The following is a 13643-nucleotide window of genomic DNA, read 5'->3' as shown; positions in this document are numbered from 1 at the left end:
GGGGAAGTGCCAGAGGGATTTGCGGTTGGTGTGTGGTGTGTCCCGGGAGAAGGCTGCATGCATGGCATTCACGGGAGTTCAGAAATAAAGTTTATTTCTGCTTGAGTGGCTCGTGATTTGTGCCCTGCCAGACTGAGGCAAATACTGACAACAACCATAACCCTAATCCTAAAACTAACCCTAAACCTGACCCTAAACCTTAACCTAACACTAACCCTAACCCAAATTCTAACATGAAAACTTACCCTAACAATAACCCTAAACCTAACGCTAATCCAAATGTGAACACTGACCCTCAACCTAACAATCTCCCTAACACTTGCCCTAAACCTAATCCAAAACCTAAAGCTAAAACTAACATTAACACAAACACAAACCTGACCCTTAACAGTAAACTTAAACCTAAATCTATCACTCACCTTAACACTATCCCTAATCCTAATCCTAAATCTAACTCAATCACTAACACTAAACTTAACCCTACACCTAACACTAATCTTAACCCTAACCCTAACCCTAACACTAACACTAAATATAACCCTAACACTAACACTAACACTAACTCTAACACTCACTCTAAACCTAACCCTAAGCAAACACTAACCATAATACTAATCATAAATGTAGGTCTAAGCCTAACCAAAACAATAATTTAATCCTAAATTTAACCTTATCCGTAACACTAACACTAACCCTAACCCTTACCCGTAACCTAAGCTTAACACTAACCCTAATTTTATCCCTAACACAAACCCTAACTCTAACCTTAACCATTAAACAAACCCTAAACCTAACCCTAATCCTAACACTAAACCTAACCCTAACCCTAATCCTAACCCTATAACTAATCTTAATAAGTCTAAACCTAACTCTAACTCTAAACCTAACCATAATCCTAACCTTAACCTAACCCTACCTTTAACACAAATCCACTCAACCATAACCTTAACCCTAACTAAATTCCAACTCTAAGCCTTACCTAACCCTAAAACTAACCCAAACCCTAACACGAAACCTAACACTAAACCTAACCCAAACACTAACACTAATCCTACTCGAAACCCTAACCCTACCACTACCCTTACCCCTAACCCTAAACCTAAACGTAACTCTAAACTTAATACTAACACTAACCATAACCCTAACCCTAACAGTAACCCTAAGCCTAAACCTAACCCTAATCCTAATGCAAACACTATCCATAACAATAACCCTAACACTTACCCTAAACCTAATCCGAAACCTAAAGCTAACAGTAACACTAACCCTAAAACAAACATGAGATCTAACCTAACACTAACACTTAACTTATCCCTAAACATAACACTCACCCTAATACTATTCCTAACCCTAATGTGAATGGTAACCCAATCACTAACAGTAAACTGAACTCTACACCTGAATCTAATCCTAAACCTAACCCTTACCCTAAAACTAACACCAACCCTAAATGAAACCCTAACACTAACTCCAACCTTAAACTACACTCTAAACCTAAACCTAACCTAACACAATTGATAACACTAATTATAAACCCTAACAAAAAACCTAACCAAGTCCAACCCTAAATAAAACACTAATTTAACCATAAGTTTTAACTTACCCATAAAACTAACAATAACCCTAACTCTTACCCTAACCCTAACCTAAAAACTAACTCTTACCTTATCCCTAACACGAACCTTAACTCTAACCTTAACCTTTAAACAAACCCTAAACCTAACTCTATACCTAACACTAAACTTAACCCTAATCTTAAAACTAACCCTAAGATTAATTTAACAATAACTCTAAACCTAACTCTAACCCTATCCCTAACCGTATACCTAACCCTAACCTAACCCTAAACTTAATACAAATCCACCCAAACCATAACCCTAACCCTATCTTAAACTCAACCCTCAGCCTTATCTAACTCTAAAGCTAACCAAAACACTAACACGAACCCTAACACTAAACCTTACACAAATACTAAAACTAACCCTACTCGAAACCCTAAACCTATCCATATCACTAAACCTAACCCTAACACTATTCTTAATCCTAATTTTAAACCTAGCCCTATCACTAACCCTAACCCCACAACTAACACTAACCCTAAACCTAATCCTAACCATTACCCAAACACTAAACCTAACACAAACACTAACACAAGCCCTAACCTTAACCCTAAAACTAAACCTACCCGTAATCCTAATCCTAACAGTAACCAAACAATAACCCTAAACCTAATGCTAGCCGTAACTCTAACCCTAAAATTAACACTAACCCTAACCCTAACCTTAACACTAACAGTATACCTAAACAAAAACCTAACACTAAACAAAACTCTAACCCTAACCCTATCCTAAACCAAACCCTAACCCATACCTTATACTAACGTTAAACCTAATCCTAAACCTAACACTCAACTTAACACTTACCAAAAAATGAACCCTTAACCTTAACTTACTCTAACATTAAAAATATACTTAAACCTAACACTCACCCTAACCCATACCAAAACATAAACCCTGACCCTCACCCTAATCCTAACCTAACCGTAACCCTAATAATAAACTTAATACTAACTGTAACACTAACCCAAAACCTAACCCTAAACCTAACCTTAACATTAACCCTTATTGCAACCCTATCCCTAACCATAACCATAACCCTATCCCTAACCATAACCTTAACCCTAACCCAAATCGTAACACTAACCACAAACATAAACCAAACGATAATACAAACCCTAAAACTATCCCTAGTGATAAGCTAATTCTAAACCTAACCTTAACCCAAACACTAACACTAACCCTAACCCTAACTCTAAACTTAACCCTATCCTTGAAAATAACTCTATATCTAACTTTATATCTAACCCTATCCTTGACACTAACTCTATATCTAATACTAACTCTAACCCTAACACTAACACTAATCTTAAACCTAACCCTAAACCTAACTCTAACTGTAAACTGTAAACCTGGCACTAACACTAACCCAAACCTTAACCATAATTTTATCCCTAACCCTAAACTTAACACTAACCCTAACCCTAACACTAAGTTAACACTAACACTCAACCTAACCCTAACACAAACCCTCACCCTAAACCTAACAATAACACTAAACCTAAACCTAACCCTAACTTAAGCCTAACCTGAACCTAATTCTAATGCTAAACCTCCCTGAAACCTTAGCCCTAACACGAACACTAATACTAACCCTCAAACAACACTAACCTTAACCTAACACTAACCCTAACCCTAACTCCAACCCTAAACCTAACCCTAAAGCTAAACCTAACACTGACACTAACCCTAAGTGTCACACTACCCTAAACCTAAACCTAAAACGAACCCTAATCCTAATCTTAACACTAACCTAAAACCTAACTCTAAGCTTAACCCAAACACAAAACCTAACCCTAAACCTAATTCTATCTGTAACACTAACCCTAACCCTATCCCTAACCCTAAAACAAACACGACCCCTAACACTAACTCTAACCATAACCCTAAACCTATCCCTAACATGAACCCTAACTCTAACCATAAAACTAAACCCAAAACTAACACAAACCCTAATCCTTACCCTAATATGAACCGTAACCCTATCCGTATACTTAATTTAACCCAAACCCTAACCTTAAACCTAACAATAATCCGAACCCTACCCCTAACCCTAACTATACCCTCACCCCAAACCTAACTCTTACCTTAATCCTAACCTTTATTATAACCCTAAATATAACCGTAACCGTAACAGTAACCTCTACACAAACCTTAATGATAAACCTAACACTAAACTAAAGCCTAACCCTAACACTAACCGTAACCCTTACTCTATCGCTAACACTAACTCTTACCGTAACCCTAACCCTAAACCTAAATTTTACCGTAATTGTAATCCTAACCCTAATCCTAAAACCAACCCTAAACCTAATACTAACACAAACTCTAACCCTAACAGAAATTCTAACTCTAACACTAAAATTAACCCTAACAAAACCACTAACTTTAATTCTAACCCTGTTCCTAACCCTAAATCTAACCCTAACAATATCCCTAAAACTAACCCTAACCCTAAAGCTAACCCTAACCCTAATCTTATTAATAACACTAACCCTAAACCTAAGTATAAACCTTACCCTAACACTAACACTAATCCTAACCCTAAACCTAAACCTAAAGCTATCACTAACCCTAAATTTATCACTAACATGAAGCATAAACCTAACACTAACCTAATCCTAACCCTAAACCTAACCCTAACCCTAACACTAACCATAACCCTAACAGTAATCCTAACCCTAAACTTAAGAAACCCTAATCCTAACCACAACCATAACCCTAATACAATACCTAACCCAAAACCTAACCCTACAAATAACCTAACACTAACCCTAACTTTTAATAATCCTACATGTAACCCTATCCTAACACTAACCCTAACCCTAACTCTAAAGCTAACACTAAACCTAATCCTAACCATAACCCTAAAACTCTCCGTAACAATAACACTAACCCTAACTCCAACTCTAATTCTATAACTAAACCTAACACTAACTCTAACCTTAAACCTATCAATAACCCTAACCCAAATCAAACCTTAACCCTAACCCTTACCTTACTCTAAACGTAAACCTAAACCTACCACTAACCCTAACAGTAAACCTAACCCTAATTTTAACACTAACCATAACACCAAAACTAACCCTATCACTAATCCTAACCCTAATCCTAACCCTAAATCTTACACTAACCCTTATCCCTAACTCTTACTTTAACCCTAACACTAACACTATCCCTAACACTAACCCTAACACCATACCTAAACTAACCGTAACCCTAAAAGTAACACTAACTCTAACCCTATGCCTCACTCTAATTCTCTTTCTAATCATAACTAAAACCCTAATTTTAACTCTAACTGTAACACAAATTCTCAACCTAACCCTTAACCTAATAAAAACCATAATTTTTATCCTAACACTATTCTTCACAATAACCCTAACACTATTCTTCACAGTAACCCTAACCAAAACCATAATCCTAATTCCAAAAGTAACCCTAAACCTAACCCTAACACAAAAACTAAAATTAACCATTAACCTAACTTTAACCCTAACACTAACCCTAACCATAACCCTAACCCTAACCCTAAATGTAACACTAACACTTTCGCTAATTCTAACCATAAACCTAAAAGTAACCATAAACCTAATCTTAACCCTAACACTATTCCCAAACCTAACCCTAACACTAACACTAACACTGAACCTAACCCTAAACCTAACCCTCACCCTAAACTTTACCCTAACACAAACCCTAACCGTAACCCTAACCCAAACACTATTCCTAACCCTAACCCTAACAGTAATCTTTACCTACAAGTTACCCTAAAACTAACCATAAACCAAACCCTAAGCCTCACTCTAACTGTAATCCTAACCATAACTCTAACCCTAACCATATCTCTAACCCTATCCCTATCACAAACCATATCCCTCACACAAACATTAATTATAACACTAAACCTAACTCTAACCCTAAAACTAACCCTTACCCTAGTTCGGACCCCAACCCTAATCCTAACCCTAAAACTGACCGAAAACATAACCCTTACCCTAACTGTTACACTAAACCTGAACCTAATCCTAGACCTAACCCTAGACCTATCCCTAACCCAAACACTCTTCCTAACCCTAACCCTAACACTAACACTAAAGCTAACCATAAACCTAATCCTAATCCTAAAACTAAACATAAACCTGACACTAACACGAAACCTAACCCTAACTCTAACACTAACCCTAACACTTACACTAACATGGAACCTAACCATATCCCTAACAATAAACCTAAAACTAACCCTAAACATAACCCTAACTCTAACTCTAACACGAACCCTAATCCTAATTGTAACCCTAAAGGTATAATAATCCTGACCCTAATCCAAGCTTAACACTAAAACTAAACCTAAGCCTATACCTAACCCTAACACTATCCCTAAAACTAACACTAACACTAACCCTAATCTCTTCAAAAACTCTAACCCTAACCTAACTCTAACCGTAACCCTATAACTAACACTAATCCTAACACTAACACTCACCCCAAAACTCACCATAAACCTAACCCTAAAACTAACACTTAATCTAACCCTAATGTTAACACTATCCCTCAACCTAACTCTAACACTAACCCAAACACTAATAATTACCCTAACCTTAATTTTAACTGTAACACTAACCCTAGCCCTTATAGTAAACCTAAAACTAACACTAAAATCAACCCTAACTGTAACTCTAACACAAACCCTAAACCTAACCCTTAATGTAACCCTAACACTACCCACACCCTAACCCTAACCCTAACACAAACTCTAAGCCTAATGTTAACGTAAAACACACCCTAACCAAACCCTAACCCTAACATAAAACTTACCTAACCCTTACCTTAACACTAACCCTTAACGTAACCTTAACACTAACCCTAACCCCATCGTTAACCCTATAACTCACACCAATCCTAAACCTAACACTAAACCTAAAACTAATCTTAACCCTAAACATAACCCTATGCCTAACCCTAAATCTAACACCAATCTTAACTGTAACCAAAACGATAACCTAAAACTTAAACCTAACATAAACCCTAAACCTAACCCTAACAATAACCCTTAATCGAACCCTAAACTAACCCTAATGCTAACTCCAAAACTAACCCTTACCCTCTCCTGTACTCCAATCCTAATCCTAACCCTATCACAAACACTAACCCTAACCCTAACACTAACCCTAACACTTACCCTAAACCTAACCCTTTCCCTAACCCTAATACTAACCCTAAACCTAACTGTAAATTTAAACTTAACTGTAACGCTAACCCAAACGCACACCCTAATCATAAGAAAAACCCTAACACTCAACCGAACACTAACCTTAAATCTAAGCATAACCCTAACCCTTACACTAATGTGAAACCTAACTCAAAGCCTAACCCTAACCCTAACACTAAACATAACCCTAATCCTAACAGTAACACTAACACCAACCATGAAGCTTACCCTAACCGTAACCCTAACCCAAACACTAAACCTAAACCTAACCTTAACCCTAACCTTAAAACTAACACTAACTTTAACATTAAACCTAACACTACCAAAACCCAAACACTAAAACTAACCCTAACCCTAACCAGAACACTAACACAAACTCTAAACCTAACTCTAGTCCTAATGCTAACAATAAAACTAACCCTAAACCTGACCATAACACTAACCATAACATTAACCCTAAACCTGACCCAAACCCTATAAATAATCAAAAAAACAATAATAAACTAATACCAGCCATAACACTAACACTAACACTAAACTTTTACACTACTCCTAACACTAAGTTTAACACTAACACTAATGGTAATCCTAATAGTAACCTTAAACCTAACCCTAATACGAACACTAACCCTAAACCTAAATCCAGCAATAATCCTAACCCTAACATTAACTTTTACCCTATCATTAATCCTAACCGTAACCTTAACCCTAACCCTAACACAAACTGTAACCTAACCTTAAATCTAACCTGTCCCTAACCCTAACCATAATCCTAATCCTAACACTAACCTTAACCCTAACCCTTACCCTAAGCTTAACACTCACCTAAACCTAACTCTAAACCTAACTTTAACCCTAACCCTAAATCTAACACTAACTGAAAACTTAACTATAACCCTAACCCAAACACTAACACTAACCCTAACATTAACCCTAACCCTAACCCAAACCACAACCCTAACCCTAATCCTAATCCTAAGAGTAACCATAACCTTTACCTTAACCCTAACCTTAACCCTAACACTAAAGCTAACCCTAACACAAAGCCTAACCCAAACACTCACCCTATTCCTAATCGTAACTCTAACCCTAGCCCTAATTTTAACCCTAACCTTAACCCTAACCCTAAACCCTAACCTAACCCTAACCCTACACTTAACACTAACCCTCACCCTAACACTATAATAAACCTAACCATAACCCTAACCCTATCTCTAATCCTAACTGTAACTTTTAACCCTAACCCATAACACAAACCATAACCTAGTCCTAAATCTAACCCTGTCCCTATCCCTAACCCTATCCCTAACAGTAACTCTAACTCTGACCCTAACCTTAACACTCACCTAATCCTAATCATAAACCTAAGATTAACCCTATCCCTAATCCTAACACTAACCTTTAACCTAAGTGTAACCCAAACCCTATTGCTAACCCTAACCCTAACTATACCGCAACCTCTTACCCAATCCCTTACTTTAAGCCAAACGCTCACCCTAATGCTACCCCAGTCCTAACTATAATTCTTAGCCTATCCCAAAATCTAACTCTATTACTAGTCTTAAACCTAGCCCTCATTGTACCTCTAACCCTAACCATGTCCCTTATTCTGACCCTAACACTAACCCTAGATCTAAACCTTACCCTAACACTAAACCAAACACTAACACTACCGCTACTGATAAAACTTTACCTAAACCTATCAGTAACACTAGCCATAGACCAAACCTAATCCTAAATAGAGTCATAAATCTAGCCCTAGCCTTAAACAAAAACCTAGCACTAGCCCTAACAATAACTCTTAACCTAATGTAAACACTAAACCTATCACTAGACCCAATGCTAGTCTATCCATAACCTTGATCCTAAAACTAGGCATAAACATATCTCTCACTCTTATATTACCCAAAGCCCTAACGTTATCCCAAAATATCAAAGAAAACCTAGCCCTTTTTCTAGTCCTAAACCTAGCTCTAATCATAATCCTAACCATAACCTTAGACCTAACCCTAACGCTAACACTTGCCCTAGCCCTAACCCTAGGTAAAACTCTAATCCTTAGCCTAAAGATAACCCTAACCCTAAACCTAACACTAGCCCTGACTCAAAACCTAACCCTCGCCCTAGCCCTAACCCTAGCTCAAATGCCTACACTTACCCTAAAACTAACCGTAACATTAACCATAGGCCTAACCGTAACCCTAACCCTAATCCTAACCTTAAAAGCCCTAAAACTAGATCTAACCCTATGCATTACCCTAAAGAAAAGCCTAACCCAAATGCTAACCCTAGGCCTAACAATACCCCTATCATTAACACTAATCCTATCCATTACTCTAAACCTAAGTGAAAGCATTAACCTAATTCTATCCATTACCCTTACCCTAACCCAAACCCACCACTAATTCAAGCATTAACCCTAAATCTTAACCTAAATCAAACCCTACCCGAACCCTAAAACTAATAATACACATACCTCTAAACTTGACCCTTACCCTACGCCTAAACTTACAATAGACACAGACATAACCTAACACTAATACTAATACTATCTATAAACCTAGACCTGACATTAGCCCTAACCTAAATCCTAGCCCTAGTCCTAACACAAATGCTCAGCCTAGCCATGAAACTAGTCTTAATTCTTATCCAAAAGATAACCTTAGTATTAACCCTAATTCTAACCCTTGCCCTAGCCCTAAACCTAGCTATAACCCTATCGATTTCTTTAAATCTAATCCTGACCCTAACACTAACACTAACCCTAACCCTAACACTAACCCTAGCACTAATCCTAGCCCTAGTAGAGCTCAAACCCTAAACCTACCCCTAACCCTAGCCCAAAGACTAATTCGAACTCTCAACCTAGCCCTATTTCTAGTTCTAACCTTATCTGTTACCATAACACTAGCCCTAAAATTAGCCCTAACCCTAGCCATAAACCTAGATATGACCATAACAATAAATCCAAGTCTAAACTTCACCCTATCATTAGCCCTAACACTATTGCAAATCTTAAAACTAGCCCTAACCCTAGTCCTAGTTTTTAAACAAAACTGAGCCATAGCCCTATCCTAAACCCTACTTAACCTTCACCCTAGACCTGACATTAGTCCTATCCCTAGCCCTAATCTTATTTCAAAGCCCAGGCTTAATCCTAACACTGATTTTAACCCTAGCCCAATCCCTAATTTTATCCCTTGTCCTAGCAATAACATCTTACCTTACCCTAACACTCACCATAACCTTAACCATAGCCTTAAACATAGGCCTAAACCTAACACTAATCCTATTACTAATGCTAGCCCAAATTTAGGTCTAAGAGTAAACCTAACCCTATCCCTATTCCTAAGACTAATTCTAAGTCTTTTCCTAGCCCTATCCATAGTTCTAAACCTATCCCTTACCATAAACAAAAACCTAGCCATATCCCTAGCCTCAACCTAAGCTGTAAATTTTGCCCTACACCTAAATCTGGATCAAAACCTAACCTTAAACCTAAATCTCACCCTAACACTATCCCTAAAAGCAATGCTAATTGGAAAACTAGCCCTAACCCTATCCTAGCCCTAAAACAAAACTGAGCCATAAACCTAACCCTAACCCTTAACTAAAACCAAACACTAACCCTTATCCTAGCGCTAAACCTTGCCAAAATTTGAGTGCTAAACCTAACCATAGAAGTAATCCTGACCCTGACTCAGATTCTAACACTATACCTAGCTCTAAACATTGCCTTAATTCTAAACCAAGAACTAGCCCTAATCAGAAACCAAGTTCTTTCATTAGCCATAGCTCTAATTCTAAAACACATCCTAGCACTTATCCAAACCCTAAACGTAGGTTTAACTCTAAGTCTAACCCTAACCCTAAACCTATCCCTAACCCTATCCCTAATCCCGAAAGCTACCTCTAATTCTAACCCTTACCCTAAACCAAATCCTCACAATAATTCTACTCTAGTCCTAACACTAATCCTTAGCCTATTCCAAACCCTAACTCTATTACTAGTCCTAACCCTAGGCCTCATTCTATCTCTAGCCCTAACCCAAACGCTGACCCTTATTCTGACCCCAACACTAACCCTAGATCTAAACCTGACACTAACCCTAAATCTGACTCTAAATCTACCCCTACCAGTAAACCTATACCTAAACCTAACAGTAACACTAGCACTAGACAAAATCTAATCCTAAATAGAGTTATAAATCTAGCCCTATTCCTAAACAAAAACCTTGAACTAGCCCTAACAATAACCCTTAACCTAACACAAAGACTAACCCTATCTCTTGACAAAATGCTATTCCTAATTCTGGCCCTAACACTAACCCAAACACTGACACTTACATTAACACAAACCCTAGCTCTATATCTTATCCTAACCCAAAACAAAACCCCAACACTACACTTACCCATAACCCTAACACTAAAACAAGCCATAACCATAACCTCAGTTCTTACATTACCCATAGCCCTAATGCTAGCCATAAACATCACACAAACCTAGCCCTTAACTTAGGCCTAAACCTATCCCTAATTTTAACCCTAACCATAACTCCAGACATAACCATAAACCTAACCCCCACCCTAGTCCTAAACCTAGCTCAAACTCTAACCATTTCCCTAATCATAACATAACCCTAACCTTAACCTTAGCCCTGACTCTAACCCTAACCCTCATCCTAGACCTAACCTTATCTCAAACCCAAATACTCACCTTAAATCTAACCCTGACACTAACCCTAGGCCTAACCCTAACCCTAGCCCTAAACTTAGCTCTAACACCGTCCATTGCCATAGAGAAAAGCCTAACCCAAATGCTAACGATAGGCCTAACGCTAACCTTATTGATAACAATAACCATATCCATTACTCTAAACATAACCTGAATCTTAAACCTAACACTATCCATTACCCTAATGCAAAACCGAACCCTAATGCTAATACAAGCCTTAACCATAAACCTTTACCTAAACAAAACCATACCCAGACTCTTAACCTAATAAAACACCCAGCTCTAAATCTGACATTAATCATAAACCTAACCCTTACACTAGACTCAGCCATAACCTAACCATAAAACTACCACTTACTTTGAACCTAGACTTGACATTAGCCCTAGCCCTAATCTTAGCCCTAACCTTAACACATACCCTCAATCTGGCACTAAACCTAGTCTTAATCCTAATCCAAACCCTAACCCTAGCCCTAAATCAAATTCTAACCCAAACCCTAGCTCTAAACCTAGCAGAAACCCTATCCCTTACCCTAAATCTAACCTTAACCCTAACACGAACACTAACCATAACGCTAGCCCTAACCCAAGGCCAAACCCTAACACTAACCCTAGCGCTAATCCTAGCCATAATTTAGCCTTAACCCTAAACTTACCCCTAATTGTAGCCCAAAGAATACCTCTAATAGCAGCCCAGTCGTACTTCTAGTTCTAACTCTGTTACTGTAACCCTAACAATAGCCCAAATCTTAACCCTAATGCAGGCCCTAGACCTAAACCTAGATCTAACCATAACAATGAATCTAAGCATAAAACCCATCATACCACTAGTCCTAACACAATCGCTAATCCTAAAACTAGCCCTAACCCTAACCCTAGCTCTAAAACAAAACTGAGCCATATTCCTAACCCTAACACTAACCTAACGGTAATGCTAGACCTGACATTAGCCCTATCCTTGATTCTTACCCTAACCCTAACACAAAACCTAACCCTACACCTAGCTTTAATCCTAGCCCTAATTTGAATCCTATCACTAACCCTGATCAGTAACACTGATCCTGACCAAGACCCTAACACTAACCCTATCTATAAACATCTCCCTAAACCTAAACCTAATCTAAACACTAGACATTGACCTACACCTACAATCTATTGTACTAACCTTAATCTTAACTCTAGTTCTTAAAATTGCTGTAGTCCTACTTTATCCCTATCCTAAACCAAAACCTAGCACTAATCTAATCCCTAACCCTAGCTTTAACCTTATCCCTAACCCTAACCCTAGCCCTAACACTTAACCTAAACCTAACCCAAAAACTAAACCTTGACCTAACCCGAACCATGACCCTAATCCTAACAATAACCCTAGACCTAATGCTAGCTCTAATCTTATTTATTATCCTAACCAAAACTCTAACCAAATTCTAACCCTAGGCATATCACTAACCATAGCCCTAAACTAACAATAACCATAACCTTAACTGTAGTTCTAATCCTATCCATTACACTAACCATAACCATAACTGAATTCTATCCCTAGGCCTAACCTTAACACTATCTCTAACCATAAAGTTGTCCATTACCCTAAACCTAAATTGAGCCCTAAACCTAACCATATACATTACTGTAACCCTAACATGAACCCTAATGCTAATTTGAGCCCTAACCCTAAACCTTAACCTAACACATACCCTAACCCTGATTCTGACCCTAATAATACCATAGCTACAAAGCTGACCCTAATACTCAAACTAAACCTTAAAATAGATCTGGCTATAAACCTAAACCTAACAATATCCCTAACCATAACCCTAGACCTGACATTAGCCCTAGCGCTAATCCTAGCCCTAACCCTAACACAAATCCTAGCACTAAGCCTCACATGAATTCTAACCATAACCTTAAACCTAGCCTTATCCCTAATTTTATCCCGTGACCTAGACCAAAACATATCTGAAACATCATGCCTTACCCTAATCCTAGCAATAAACCTACGCCTAAACCTAACAATAAACCTAGCACTAATCCTAGCCCTAATTTAGCCCTAACTCTAAACCTAAACCTATCCCTAGCCCTA

Source organism: Callospermophilus lateralis, chromosome 12 (genome assembly GCF_048772815.1).
Source record: "Callospermophilus lateralis isolate mCalLat2 chromosome 12, mCalLat2.hap1, whole genome shotgun sequence".
Classification (NCBI taxonomy): domain Eukaryota; kingdom Metazoa; phylum Chordata; class Mammalia; order Rodentia; family Sciuridae; genus Callospermophilus; species Callospermophilus lateralis.
The sequence above is the reverse complement of the archived record's forward strand: the minus strand, read 5'-3'. Positions refer to the sequence as shown.